Raw genomic sequence first — 16,119 nt, 5'->3', positions numbered from 1 at the left:
GCAGCCTGCACTGCAGCAGCTCTCGGGCCACCGTGAGCGCGGCCCTCGAGTTCGCCTGCTCCCGGCGGGTGTACGGTGTCATGGTCGCGGCGTGATTGGAGGCCCTTGCTGCCGACCGCGCCTGCCGCGGCGTGAGAGCTGTCGAAGCCTGTCCGCGTCGCCCGCGGCCCGCAGCGCCCTGCGGACCGCAAGCTGCCTGGGGCACGGGGTCGCCCGAGGCGAGCGGCTCTGCGCGGGCGGGCCATGCCGCCCATGGATCTGGGTTGCCCGCCTGGTCGCCGGACATGGTGATGATGACGCGACGGGACACGAAGCAGTAGAAGGTGGATTCCGGCGCACCCCTACCTGGCGCGCCAAATGTCGGATTTCGGGTTCCGGCAGACCCTTGAGGTTCGAACACTGGGGTGCGCATGGAGATTTCGCCTTCTACCTACCTGCACCCCTCCGGCTCGCTGAGATCTAAGCTATGGAAAGAACAGCACAAGAGGCACAGGGTTTATACTGGTTCGGGCCACCGTTGTGGTGTAATACCCTACTCCAGTGTGTGGTGTGGTGGATTGCCTCTTGGGCTGATGATGATGAGCAATACAAGGAAGAACAGCTTCGCGAGGGTCTGTTCTTGGTTGGGGGGATGAACTGCTAGGGGGAGTTCAGTCACCCTTCTCTCTCTCTCTCTCTTTCCGATTGTGATCCGATCTCCCTCCCTTTCTTCTGTGGGTGGCTAGTCCTATTTATAGGCAAAGGCCCTGGGCCTCTTCCCAAATATTGAGCAGGAAGGGCACCAACAATTGGCCATTTTGAAGGGGAACATCTGGTACACTTATCCTGACTAAAGTTGGTCCTCGCCTGCCAAAGGCTCTGGTGGTGACGCTGGCTTGGGCTCCACAATGACTTCTTCCCTGCTGTTGGACTGGTCTTGGTCTCGTTGCACCGAAACGGGTGCCTTTGCTTGATGCTCTCGCCTGCGCTTGCTCCCTTTGCACCAAAGAGGAAAGGAGGACACTGCGCGGGCTGGCGCCCGCCTGGCACCTTGGTCGGTCATGGCCTGCGTCACGGGCACCTCGTGAGGTACCCCGCCTTGATCTCTCCGCCTCCTCGCGAGCCAGCCTGATGAGGCCATGCCCGAGGAAGCTCCGTGTCGTCCGCCCCGCGAGGCTTGGCCCCTCGCGAGGGTCTTGGGTCTGTGTTGATGAAGACGGGCCGTGCTGGGCCCCCTTTGAGCCACGCCGCAGGCCACAGGCAGGCAAGTCTGGGGACCCCCGTTCCCATAACGCCGACAACCTGGGGTTACTCAGCTCCTTCTGTCGGTTCACAAAAACACATATCTTGCTTTCATCCAACTTGTTGCAAGAAGTTGTTGCTTTTGTAAGGTTGCCTATGAAAAGCTATTTGTCTCTGAATGCTAGAAGCATCAGGCTGCACCACCCGGTGATGGAGTCGAACAAGCAGAAGTAGATCGTGAACGAACCCATGGAGGTGGAGAGGCTGTTTTTTGTTCGTTGGATTTTCATCTGAGGGCACTAGTTTTGCTTGCTAGCTTCCCAATGGAGCTTCAAGGATTGCAGAGAACTCGAGTCCAATAAAAGAAGTATGATACTTGCAGGCAAGCTATAGTACATAAAAAATGTGTTTGTATTTATGCCTGAATAGAAATAAGTGAATTGATGTCAGCCAAAAAAATGTGGATTTGTTGTGCGTGTGTGTGTGTGCGTACTACACTGAATTGAAAAAGACTATTCTCTGTCATGTAGATCAAAGAAAGAACATAGAAATTTTAAAAATGTGGATACACACATTTTCTATGTATGAGCAAAAAAAAAGAAAAATGCATAGTTTTTTCCTTCTTTATTTTCATCTTTTTGATTGTGTGCTCTCCATGTGATTTTAAAAAATGTCCACAACGAAAGAAAATGTGCCCTCTTCCCTGTGTGGTCTGCACATTTGGTTGCTCTAGAAAAAAAGTGAGTGAAGTTCAAGTATTACTATTGCTGAAAAAAGTTCAAAAAAAAGAACGAGGTGTTCCCAAAGTCCGATGCATTCGTCAACATTAGAAGTTCATAAAATAATATGCTCAAGAGGAATGATAAAAAAGATATTAGTTGATATGACAACCCTTCGAGTCCAAAAATGAAAACCAATGAAGTTGAACAAAAAAACCACTAATCCTAGAGTTCAAAAAATAAAAATAAAAGGTTAAAACATACTACGGAGCATTCATGACATACGTATAGAAGTTCAGAGGGAGCTAGGAGAGAAATTCACAGAATAAAAAACTATGTAGGCACAAAAAAGAACAAACTTGTTCATTTCATGTAACAAATTTTTTAATAATTCAGGGGGGGGGGATTTAAAAGTCGCGACTCAAGAGACGGGATGTGCAGAGAAGAAAAATCCACGGTGTAGGCTTGAGTAATTCATGGCGGAAAAACCAATAAAAACCAAGAAGTTTAAATTAAATTAACATACTAGTTCAAGAACTCCATAGAAAAGAATTTTCATGTTTCTAAATAAACTAGAAGTACAAATTAAAATTATGGTGCGGTTCAATGTTTATAAAATAAAGAGGATTTTTCCCGTTCCTAACCAATAAAACTAGGAAGTTCAAATTTAAAAAATGATGAAGTTCGACATCTATAAAAAAATCAGTATTTTCTCATTATTAAAAGAATAAAACCAAGAAATTCAAAAATTTAAAACCAAGAAAAATTAGGTTTTCTCGTTACTAGAGAATAAAACCAAGAAGTTCAATTGGAAAAAAGCGGAGGAGTTTGATTTTTTTTGATAAATTGGATTTTTCCAATTACTAAAGAATAAAATCAATAAGTTCAATTCGAAATAACGAAGAACTTTGATGTTTCTAACAAAACTCCAATTTCCACATTTCTAAAGATACGCAAAGAAGTTCAAATAAAAAAAGTTAGAGCGGTTAAATGTCCATAAAAACACATATTCTTTACCGTTAGTAAAGCAAACAGAGAAAAGTTCAAATTGAAAACTATCTGAAGTTCACGTACTGCATGGTGAGCATTTCGTATGAGAAAAAATGAATAAAAGGCAAAGGCTAAATTTTTTGTTGCTAGAAGTTCAAGTGCTCGGCCCGAGAAAGTTCAAAAATTCTTGTGAGAGAGGTTGAACAAAAATACGTGACAGAAGTTCAAGCTGGAAACAGCGGGAATTTCAACTACTACACGGAATGCATTTCAGATAAGAATATAAGAACAGAAAACAAAATGCTTAAAACGTTTGTTGCAAGATGTTCAGTGCTCCTCCCAGTGAAGTTCAAGATCTCTAGTGCGAGACATTTGACCTTCAATTACATGTAAGAAACAGACAAAAAACAACGTTGTTTCTGCCATTTTTAAAACTGCTCTCAAACGACAAAACATTGTAACATGTGTCAACATGAAAAATATGCTCCTATTCATAAGCTTTCCAACTATATATTATATGCTATATTCCGATGAATGGTTTAAAAGTTTTTATGCATACCGCTAAAAACACATTTTTACGCATTCAAAACCATATTTTGAACGCCGCGGGTATGAAAAACTGATCAACACCAAAAAGTTGCGTGTTTTCAACAGCTTTCCATCAGTATATCATTTGCTCAATTCCGGGAATTGGTTCGGGAGTTACGGGAAAAAATAGCACGTCAAAAACAGAGTGAAGTTCAAACAAACATGCTCGAGAAGTTCATCCACTTCACGTAGTGCATTTCCATTCGCAATGAAGGCACAAATCATGATCTCTTCATTTTCTAATTTGCTTCAAAATGGCATGAATATCATTTGTGTAAGTTCAAGTCCTCCGTAGGAGAAAGTTAAAAAAATTATTGTGAGAGAGGTTTGTATAAAAGGAATATCATTTGTGTAACATGGATAAATGGATGAGAAAAATACAAACAAAAATACGTCACAAAAGTTCAACCTGAAAACAGCATAGAGGAAGGTCACCACATAGGCAGGGAGAAGGTCACCATAGAGGTAGGGAGAAGGTCACCATAGAGGTAGGGAGAAGGTCACGTAAGGTGCAGGAAGATTGTCAGAGTGCAGGAACGGGGTGTGTGATCTTTGTGTTGTTTTTGGGGTGGAAATTAACATGGGTATGCGATCCCACATCCTCTGTATTCTTGAGATGGGCCCCCTTAGCCTCAAAACCATATTGCCGATAAAATATGATACTCCCAATGCTATAGTCATGTGTAAAGAAATTAGATATATACATGCATAGAGCCTAGAACAACTTTATCGGGAGTTGATGGATTATTCGGTGGTTGCTGCTGCCACTACTGATTTTTTCAACTCAGATTTGTTGCAAGAAGTTCAGGTGCACCTGCATGCACGGTTTAGAATTTATATTGTGGGGTGTCCGACCTCCAATTACATGTTTTAAAATGGCAAAAAATAACGTCCGACCTTCAATTGCGTAGAATTTGATGTATACACAAAAATGTGACAGAAGTTCATAGTGAAAATAACGACAAGTTCAAGTACTGCAAGGAATGCATTACAGGTGAGAATAAAAATATAGAAAAATAAAAGCATAAAAGGTTTGTTGAAAGAAGTTCAAGTGCTCGGTCCAAGGAAATTCAAAAATCCTTGCGAGAGAGGTTCACCTCGTATTTCCATGTTCGATTTTTTCCGTATAAAAATAGAATCCAATTCTTTACTCAAAATATGAAAAGGTGAAGTTCAAATTGAAATAACAGAGAAGTTCGGAGTTTATTAAAACCTAGGATTTACCTGTTCAAAAAATAAAAAACACAACACCATTTTTTGCACTTTTAAAAACAACTCATAAACGGAAAAAATTGTTGCCAGAAGTTCAAGTGCTCGGTGAGGAAAAGTTTTAAAAATTCTCATAAGAGAGGTTCATTGTGTATTTAGATGTCCAAAATACATAAAATTTATGTTATTTTTTGTGTTTTAAAATAATTCTCTCAAACCAGAGAGAAGTTCTAAGTGATAACAACCGGAAGTTTACGTACTACATGGTGTGTATTTCATATAAGAAAAATACAATAGAGTGAAGTTCAGACAGACTTGCCCGAGAAGTTCAACTACTTCACGCATTGCAAAAAACAAAACATCAAAAAAAGAGTGAAGTTCAAACAAACATGTCTGGGAAGTTCAACTACTTCACGCAGTGCATTTCCATTAGCTATGAAGGCAGAAATCATGATCTCGTCATTTTCTAATTTATTTCAAAACGGCAGGAATATCATTTGTGTAAGTTCAAGTCCTCGGACGGAGAAAGTTAAAAAATTATTGTGAGAGACGTTTGTACAAAAGGAATATTATTTGTGTAACACTGACTAATGGATGAGAAAATTACAAACAAAAATACGTCACAGAAGTTCAACGTGAAAACAGCAGGAAGTTCAACTACTACGCTGAATGAATTTTAGATGAAAAACTTTTAAAATCGTTGCAAGTATGAAAAGAGGATCAACACGGGAAACTTGCGTGCTTACAATAGCTTTCCATCAGTATATCACCTGCTCAATTCCGGTGAATGGACGGAGAGTTACGAGCAGTGGATGGAGACCTACGAGCAAAAAAATCATGTGAAAAACAGAGTGAAGTTCAGGTACACGCGCCGAGAAGTTCAGGTTCTTCACGCGGTGCATTTTCGAACAATCTGTTTCGCGATAAAGGCAGAACGCATGATCCCACCATTTTCAAAATTATTTGAAAATGACTCGGAATCAGAGAAAACCATCAACATGAAAAAGTTTCGCATTTTCCGTAGCTTTTCAGTGGTATATTATCCATTCCGGTAAAGTTTGTAGAAATTACGTCAAAAATACGTTTTTCACCATTTTTGAAACTGACTTAAAACCGTAAAGAACTGGGAGAAACAATACATACCAAAAAGTTTCGCATTTGTTCAAGCTTTCCAACGCCATATCATTTGATGCATTCGGACGCACGGTTAAACAATTAGCTCAAAAATACGAACTCGGTAGGACTTGGACCATTTTCTAAATTACTTTTAAACCATTCAAAATTAGAAAAAAAACTTTCAAGATGAAAAAGTAGCGCATTTTCATAAGCTTTCCAACGCCGTATCATATGCCTCCATTGGATTAGCCGTTTAGAAATGACATCGAAAAAACAAACTCTTTAACCATAGGGAATTAGAGAAAACTTTCAACATGTGGAAGGAGCGGTTTTGCAGCAGCTTTCCAACGCCACATTATATGCCTCATTCCGATAAACGGTTTAGAAATGCGATCGAAAATACGATTCATGTTTTTTGTGCGAAGAAAAAATGGTTTTCAAAACTGCTCTTAAACCGCTTATATTTTGCCAAAAATTTAAGTTGGGTCATGATATTGGGGTCCATAGCTTTCCAACGGTATATCGCAAGCTCCATTTGGGCAATGTTGGCGGAAGTTCAACCTAGTTCACAAGGAAGTTCAACGTACTACTAGCGGGGCAGGTCAGGTTGTGATCAGAATATTATTCTGATCCCGTCATCAGAATATATATATATATATATATATTGTTACTATTCATCATCCAGGGTGTAGAATAAATTATTCTTCACCCGAGGTAATCTTACGATCGCTTCCTAAATAAATTATGTTTACAATATAAATAGTTACATGCATATTGATTCAATATGTAAAATTTGGTATAAAAAATAAAAAATAGGTTATAAGAGCAGAAAAATCACATTTTATGTATGTTTTACTCTATTTTGACGTCAATGCACTGTATTTTTAGGTTTTGTAAATTTTGTCCTATTTCATACGTAAAAAGAGAACGTAAGAAAATATATACTCACCGTAAAAAATATTTTATGTTATGTAAAGTTACGAACGTAAAAACATACATAAAAATGTGATATTTTTGGTCTTATAACCTATTTTTTTGTTTTCTTATACCAAATTTTATGTAGTGAATCAATATGAATGTAACTATTTGCATTCCAAACGTAATTTGTTTATGAAGCAATCGTAAAATTACCTCGGGTGAAGAATAACTTATTCTGCATCCTGGATGATAAATAGCAACACTATATATATATATATAGTAGCACTATTCTGATCCCAGGATCAGAATAGTTATTCTGATCACAGCCGGCCCTATAAGGGCCCGACTACTGTTCCCGAACTTGCGAAACAAAAAAACCTCACAGTTAAAAGCCATTCCCGACCGGCCCACCTACACACACGACCTTCCCAACCCACCTACCCCCCTCCAACGCGCGGCTCCGGCGCGCCTCCCGCCGCCGCCCCGACTCCGGCATACCTCGTGCCGCCGGCCCAAGCGCGCCAACCGCCCCGCCCACTCCCTTCCCCGGCCCGCCGCGCCTCCCGCCGCCGCCGCCCCAGATCCAGTGCACCTCCCGCCACCGGCCCAAGCGTGCCACCCGCCCCGCCCATTCCTCTCGCCGGACCGTCGCATCTCCCACCACCGCCGCCGTCCCCGATGCACCTCCAGCAGCCGGCCCCTGGATCCGCCCCTTGCGCCGCCACCTCAACTTGGTCCGGCCACCGCCACCCCACTGCTTGAACTGGGCCAGCGCGCCGCTGGCCTTCCTCCCCTTGCTTCCACCGCGGCGACGGCTTCCCTCCCCTTGCATCTACCAATGCGCGGCGACCCCTACCCCCTTCTTTTATACATCCATGGCGGCGGCCTCCATGCTCGCGAAGGAGACAGGCGGGAGGCAGTGAGATGGCCAGGATCCTCCCGTACTGCTCCTAATACCAATCGATTTCTTCCCCACACAGCACACAAGCCATACACCCTCTACCCCAAAAAGCCACTCGATGCCATTCGCTCCCTGACTCCTCTCTACCATGTGTTTCAAATTCTTATGCAGATGCAGCAGGAAAAGTCAACCTCTCTCTTCGGTTCAGACTTTACATATGTTCTACTACAGCTTTAGAGATGTGCAAAAATTCTAGTGCTAGGGCAAATGATCAGGAAGTTATACTATGTCTAAATGCCAAAATTTAGATTTTAGAAAACGTATGGTTGTACCAAGCTTGGTGATGTGTTGGTCGTCCATGTGGCACACGCAAAAATGTATGTGTATTGTTGTGTCTAATTTTTTTGAATTTTAGTAGCATGTGAAGTTCATGTTTTAGAAATAACTAAAGAATAACTAATAAGTTCAAACTAAAATAAGGGAATAACAAAAAAAGATTTTCCCTTTTTAAAAAAAAATCAGATTTTCCCCGATACAGAAGATTAAACCAAGAAGTTCAATTTTAAAAAACTAAGTAATTCAATGTACATTAAAAACTCAGTTTTTCTCGTTACTGAAGAATAAAACCAAGAAGTTCAATTTAAAAACGTGGAGAAGTTTGATATTCAATTAAAAACTTGAATTATTTTGGTTAATAAAGAATAAAACAAGTAAGTTCAATTCAAAAAACGAAGAAGTTTGATGTTTCTAAAAAAATACAATTTTCACATTTCTAAAAAAACATAAAATAAATTCAAATAAAAAAGTTAGAGCGATTCGATATAGAAATTCGATGATTATAGAAAACTCAGTTTTTCTTCGTTATTAAAGAATGGAAACAAGAAGTTCAAAAATAAAAAACAAAGAAGTTCAACATTTAAAAATAGGATGCTCTAAAATTTCATAAAAAAGAATTAGGAAATAAAACTAGGAAGTTCAGGTTAAAAAGATGGAGACGTTCGATGATTATAGAAAACTCAGATTTTCCTCGTTATTAAAGAATGGAAACAAAAAGTTCAAAAATAAAATAACAAGAAGTTCAACATTTAAAAAAAGAACGCTTAAAAAATTCATAAAAAAGGATTAGGAAAAATCAGATTAAAAATTCATAAAAAACTCAGATATTTTCACGTAACTGAGAGAAGTTCAGATTGATAACTGGCAGAAGTTCACGTGCTACACGGTGTGCATTTTGTATTAAAAAGGAATAAAAAAGCAAAAGCTAAAAGTTTTGTTGTCATAAGTTCAAGTCTTCCGTCGGAGAAAATTAAAAAAATCATTGTGAGAGAGGTTTGTACAAAAGGAATATCATTTTTGTAACATTAACGAATGGATGAGAAAATTACAAACAAAAATACGTCACAGAAGTTCAACGTGAAAACAGCAGGAAGTTCAACTACTACGCTGAATGAATTTTAGATGAAAAACTTTTAAAATCATCGCGAGTATGAAAAGATGATCAACATGGGAAACTTGCGTGTTTACAATAGCTTTCCGTCGGTATATCACCTGCTCAATTCCGGTGAATGGATGGAGTGCTATGAGCAGTGGATGGAGATCTAAGAGAAAAAAACACACGTGAAAAACAGAGTGAAGTTCAAGCACACACGCTGAGAAGTTCAAGTTCTTCACGCCGTGCATATTTGAAGAATCTGTTTCGCGATAAAGGCAGAATGCATGATCTCGTCGTTTTCGAAATTACTTGAAAATGGCCAGGATTCAGAGAAAACCATCAACATGAAAAAGTTTCGAATTTTCCATAGCTTTTCAGTGGTATATTATTTGCTCCATTCTGATAAATTTTGTAGAAATTACGGCAAAAATACGTTTTTAGCCATTTTCAAAACTGACATAAAACCATAATGAATTAGGAGAAACAATATATACAAAAAAGTTTCGCATTTCTTCAAGATTTCCAACGCCATATAATTTGCTGCATTTGGACGTACGGTTAAAAAATTAGGTCGAAAATACGAACTCGGTGAAACTTGTACCGTTTTCTAAATTACTTTTAAAACATTCGGAATTAGAAAAAACTTTTAACATGAAAAAGTAGCACATTTTCATAAGATTTCCAACACCATATTATTTGCCTCAATTTGATTAGCCGTTTAGAAATGGCATCGAAATACAAACTCGGTGTTCCATTTGCGAAATTCTATGATTTTCCAAATTACTCTTTAACCGTAGGGAATTAGAGAAAACTTTCAACATGTGGAAGGAGCGGTTTTGCAGCAGCTTTCCAACTCCATATTATTTGCGTCATTCCGATAAACGCTTTAAAAACGCGATCGAAAAATACAATTCACGTTTTTTGTATGAAGAAAAAACAGTTTTCAAAACTGCTCTTAAACCGCTTACATTTTGCCAAAAAATTAACTTGGGTTATGATACTGATGTCCATAGCTTTCCAATGGTATATCGCAAGCCCCATTTGGACACCTTTTAGCTGAAGTTCAACCTAGTACTCGGGGAAGGTCAGGCGCGTTACTCAGGAAGTTCATGTTGTGATCAGAATATTATTCTGATTCCGTGATCAGAATAGTGTTTATATATATATATATATCGAGTGGCTTCAATTTTTGGAGATGGGGATGATTGGATGTTTTCCGAAGACTTGGAAATGTGATTCTAATTTAAGTCAAGTCTAGCAGCTAGCACTAGACTTTTCTTAAATTATATTGTCATTGTGAATCCACTAGCACTAGCACTAGCACCGGAGCGAGCCCAAAGGCGCGTTGCTGTCATCGCCCCTTCATTACCGAAGCCGGACAAACCTTGTTGTAGTAGATAGTCGGTAAGTCATCATGCTAAAGCCTCAGAGGACCAACGCACTAGAATAGTAACCGCAGTCGATGAAGAGAATCGTAGATCGGAATGATCTAACCTATAGACACACGAACACAAACAAAGATCGGATCTAAGCGGATCCACCGAAGATAAAGGTCGACCGAATCTCGTGAGATCCACCGGAGACAAACTTCCACACGCCTTCCGACCACACTAGAAGCATCATCGGAATGGGGGCTAGGTAGGGAGAAGCTTATTCCATCTTCGGGAAGCCGTCATCATCTCGTATTCTAAGTAGGATACAAACCCTACCTAAATTCAGAACAACATTTGAAAACAAAAAGTCAAGGAGAGCTCCAGAAAGCACTAGCCATCCAGAAAGCAAAGCCGTTCTGTTGAGAGCATCTCCAACAGGCCCCCAAGCCATTTTTTAGCGCCGACGTCGATTTTTCGCCCAGTCGCGTCCTCAAGAGCCCGTTTTTCGCCGGTTTGGGCCGAAATTGGCGCCGGCGTACCCAGGCGGAACCTGGTGCACTAGGGGCGTCGGGGAAACTAATTTTGGCGCGAACGGGAATGAGCCTGCCGAGTCAGCGACACACCGCTTCGTCGTCCCCATCACCTCGGTTCTCGCGAGAATCAATGCTAAGGCTGCCGCGCTGCCACGCCGGTCAGCTTTCCATTGATGCCTCATGCCCCACGCGGCACCCGGCGGGCAGCTTCTCACCGCCCTGCTTCGGCTGTAAAAGCCGGCCTCCCCGCTGGTGGACGCTGATACGTCTCCAACGTATCTATAATTTTTGATTGTTCCATGCTATTATATTATCTATTTTTGGATGTTTTATATGCATTAATATGTTTTTTATATTATTTTTGGGACTAACTGTAACGCCCCGAGACCGATGTGCCAGGTGTCGTTCAGTTATTCGTTGTCGTTGCCGTGTCATTTGCTTGCGTGTTGCATCTTATCATGTCATCATGTGCATTGCATCATCATGTTTTTAAAACTTGCATCCGTCCCGGCCTCCTCGTTCTCTCTGTTGTCCGTTCTGAGCCCAGACACACTTGCACGCGCCCGCGACACGTCCAAAATATTATTTTATAAGTGGCTGGAAAATGTTCTCGGATTGGGTTGAAATTTGGTGTGTGGTCTTATTATAGTGTAGACAGACCGCCTGTCAAGTTTCATCGCAATCGGAGTTCGTTTGACGCCCCAACGGATAAATATAGCGGCAATAGTAGTCGGTCAAAACGTCGGACGTTTTCGGTCTCCGGAAACAGTCGCCGGGCCTCTCTCTCTTCTTTTCTCTCAGCTCGAGCCCTTCTGCACAGCCCGCGAGTTCCAATCGACCCCTCGCGCGTGCGTCCAAAAAGTTGTCCCGGACCCGACCCGGGCAGTCGCCACCGTTGTATCCGGATCATCCCCAAACGTCTACAAAACGTCACCATTTTCTTATTTGGACTCCCGAGCCTATTTATTCTCGTCCGTAGGTTTTCGATCGGATGATCCAACTTCCCTCTTTTCCTGTATATATAGTCTACCCCTAGTCTATCTTCGGACCAATCCCTAATCCCTAGGGATCCTCCTAGCCGCCGCCGCCACACTTAAATCCCACCTCGGGATCCTCCCAGATCTGTTTTTCTTTGCGCCGTGGATTCCCTTTGCCTCACTTGAGCTCGCCAGGGAGCAGAGCACCACGGCGCCCCGATTTTCTCGCGCCCCCACTCGAACCAGGAGCCAGAGTTCGTCCACGCGCTGGCCAGCAGCAGTGCGCCCCGCCTTGACTCGCCATGGAGACCACCGCGGGCTTCGACGCTGCCATCCTCATGCTGCATCGCCGCCGATGCCCGTGTCTTCGAACGTCGCTGCCTCCTCTGCTTCAGACCAACGCGCCGGCCGCCGGATCCGAACCCCGCCGTCCTCGTCTGTCGCGCCGCCGGCAACCACCAGATCAGTCCCCCGCCACGCCGTTTCCTCGCCACCGGTGAGTAGCGCGCCACCGCGACCCTTCTTTTTCTCCTCTCTCTCACAGGCCTCACATCTCTCTCTCCTTCCCCCCCTGCAGAACCGCCATGGACGCCCGATCCCGACGGTGACCTCGACCTTCAGACCACCCGGACGCGCCCTGGGTCCTACCGGGAACCGGCTCCCCGTCGTCAGGACTCCTCGGATCCGCGTCGTCGCCTCGCGATGCCCCGACCTCGAGCCCTTCCCACTGCCGCCTGCGTTCTTCAGCTTCGTCAGAGCACGAGCGAGGCCAGGCGCGTTGACCCTTTCGACCGAGCCAAGCAGGCCGGCCCAGCGTGCCCCCTGCTAGCCCGGCCTTCCTCCGACTGGGCCAGGCCCAGGGTGAGCTGCCCCTCCAGCGCCCCTCCATGTGTTTTTTTCGGTTGGGCCAGCAGATTTTGGCCCGTTGATGTTTTTTTCACTGGCTGCAATTTTAGCTTTATCCAGGGAACGTCAGTTTTGCAGAATAGCCCCTAAACTTCATGCATTTAATAACTTCACAACCGTGCATCGGATTAAAATAAGTTATATATGAAACTTGCTTAAAATTTTGTGTAGATTAATAATATCCAACTTTCATCCATGTTTAAAATGTCTAAAATGTTGTTTGTTTAAATTTTGCTCCTATGCCATGTTAAAATGATTTATTTCATAACTAAATAACCGTAACTCCGATTTTAATAAACTTTATATGTAAATGGGGTAGAAAAATGCCTAGTTTAACATGGTGCACTCATATTGCATTTTTAACAACTCTAAAATAATGTTTAGGGCAGAACAGTACCAAACCTTAAATTATGCATATGAGGATTTTCCGGAATTGTTGTTCGTTGCTTCCGGCCTCATTTAAACTTGTCTAGATAGGTTGTTTTGTTGTGCTTTACCTCTTGCCATGTTAATCAACATTTAATATTGTTGGGTACATAAACGAGATCAAACTAAATAATTGATGTGGTGTTCCGCCAATATGCAACTCGTGGCATATTGAGCTCCACTTAACTTGTAGTGTTGTTTGTGCTCTTTGCCATGCCATGCATACTTAAACCGGACATGCATCATACTTGTTTGCGCATCATGCCATGATTATGTGGTGGTCGTTTACTATGATTGTTTGCTTCTTTCAGGTGTTGCTTCTTCGGGTTGATTCCGGTAACGTCGTGTTGTGAGGATCCGTTCATCTACGTCCGTTTGTCTTCTTCATGGACTCGTTCTTCTTCCTTGCGGGATTTCAGGCAAGATGATCATACCCTCGAAATCACTACTATCTTTGCTATGCTAGATGCTCGCTCTTTTGCTATGCCAATGCTACGATGCCTACCATTTGCTTGTCAGCCTCCCAAATTGCCATGTCAAACCCTTAACCCCCATGTCCTAGCAAACTGTTGATTGGCTATGTTACCGCTTTGCTCAGCCCCTCTTATAGCGTTGCTAGTTGCAGGTGAAGATCGGAGGCCGTTCCTTGTTGGAACATCTTTTATTTACTTGTTGGGATATCATTATATTGCTATGTTATCTTAATGCATCTATATACTTGGTAAAGGGTGGAAGGCTCGGCCTTATGCCTGGTGTTTTGTTCCACTCTTGCCGCCCTAGTTTCCGTCATATCGGTGTTATGTTCCCGGATTTTGCGTCCCTTACGCGGTTGGGCTATAATGGGAACCCCTTGACAGTTCGCCTTAAGTAAAGCTTTGCCAGCAATGCCCAACATTGGTTTTACCATTTGCCACCTAGCCTTTTTTTCCCTTGGGAGTCGCGCATCCCGAGGGTCATCTTATTTTAACCCCCCCGGGCCAGTGCTTGTCTAAGTGTTGGTCCGAACTGAGTAGACTGCGGGGCCACCTCGGGGAAACTTGAGGGCTGGTTTTACTCGTAGGATGTCTCATCCGGTGTTGCCCTGAGAACGAGATATGTGCAGCTCCCATCAGGATGTCGGCACATCGGGCGGTGTTGCTGGTTTAGTTTTACCCTGTCGAAATGTCTTGTTGTACCGGGATACCGAGTCTGATCGGAACGTCTCGGGTGGAGGTCTATTCCTTCATTGACCGTGAGAGCTTGTGATGGGCTAAGTTGGGACACCCTGCAGGGATTTGAACTTTCGAAAGCCGTGCCCGCGGTTATGGGCAGATGGGAATTTGTTAACGTCCGGTTGTAGAAAACCTGAAGTCGACCTTAATTAAAATGAATCAACAGCGTGTGTAACCGTGATGGTCTCTTTCCGGCGGAGTCCGGGAAGTGAACACGGTTGTTGGAGTTATGCTTGACGTAGGTAGTCTAGGATCACTTCTTGATCATACTTTTATCGACCGTGCTTTGCCTTCTCTTCTTGCTCTCATTTGCGTATGTTAGCCACCATATATGCTAGTCGCTTGCTGCAGCTCCACCTCATACCTTTTACCTTGCCCATAAGCTTAAATAGTCTTGATCGCGAGGGTGCGAGATTGCTGAGTCCCCGTGGCTCACAGATACTTCCAAAACCAGCTTGCAGGTGCCGATGAGTCCGTGCAGATGACGCAACCAAGCTCAGGAGGAGCTCGATGAAGATCTTATCCTTTGTGTTGTTTCGTTCTAGTTGATCAGTAGTGGAGCCCAGTTGGGGTCGATCGGGGACCTTTGTCGCATTTGGGGTTCTTCTTTTATTTTGGCTCCGTAGTCGGGCCTTGAGTGTATTTGGATGATGTAATGCTTTATTCATGTAATTGGGTGAAGTGGCGATTGTAAGCCAACTATGTATCTCTTTCCCTTATTATATTACATGGGTTGTGTGAAGATTACCTCACTTGCGACATATGCCTTCAATGCGATTATGCCTCTAAGTCGTGCCTCGACACGTGGGAGATATAGTCGCATCGAGGGTGTTACACTAACCTATTAACCTAGAGCCCAGTGCCAGTTCCTATTTTTTTTCTTGTTTTTGAGTTTCACAGAAAAGGAATACCAAACAGAGTCCAAACGGAATAAAACCTTTGCGATGATTTTTCTTGGACCAGAAGACAACCAGGAGACTTGGAGATGAAGTCGGAGGAGCCACGAGGCGGCCACAAGGACGGAGGGCACACCAGCCACCCTTGCGGGCCCCTCGTGCACCTCCTGACCTAATTCTTTCACCTATATATACCCATATATCCCCAAACCAACGGGGGCATCTAGGAAAACACTTTTCCACCACCGCAACGTTCTGTACCCGTGAGATCCCATCTAGGTACCTTTTCCGGCGTCCTGCCGGAGGGGGATTCAATCACGGAGGGCTTCTACATCAACTCTATTGCCCTTTCGATGAAGCGTGAGTAGTTTATTTCAGACCTACGGGTCCATAGTTGTAGTTAGATGGCTTCTTCTCTCTCTTTGATTCTCAATACCATGTTCTCCTTGATGTTCTTGGAGATCTGTTGACGCTCGAAAATGGCATGATCACAAAGAGTGACTTGAGGCTGTAGCAAGATGAGGTCAAATTCAAGATTTCATGTCACTATTGGATGGCTCTCTCCAAGCCGATCGAAATAGATATAGAGATGGTCCAAAACGGAACTCGGATGCAAAATTTATGACAATCTTAGAGATGCTCGTATTGACATCAGATTAAAGAATGACATGAAACCTAATTAAGATTGCCTCGGATGAAAAAA

The sequence above is a fragment of the Triticum urartu genome, chromosome 4, assembly GCF_003073215.2.
Source record: "Triticum urartu cultivar G1812 chromosome 4, Tu2.1, whole genome shotgun sequence".
Taxonomy (NCBI): Eukaryota; Viridiplantae; Streptophyta; class Magnoliopsida; order Poales; family Poaceae; genus Triticum; species Triticum urartu.
Note: the sequence above shows the minus strand (reverse complement) of the source record.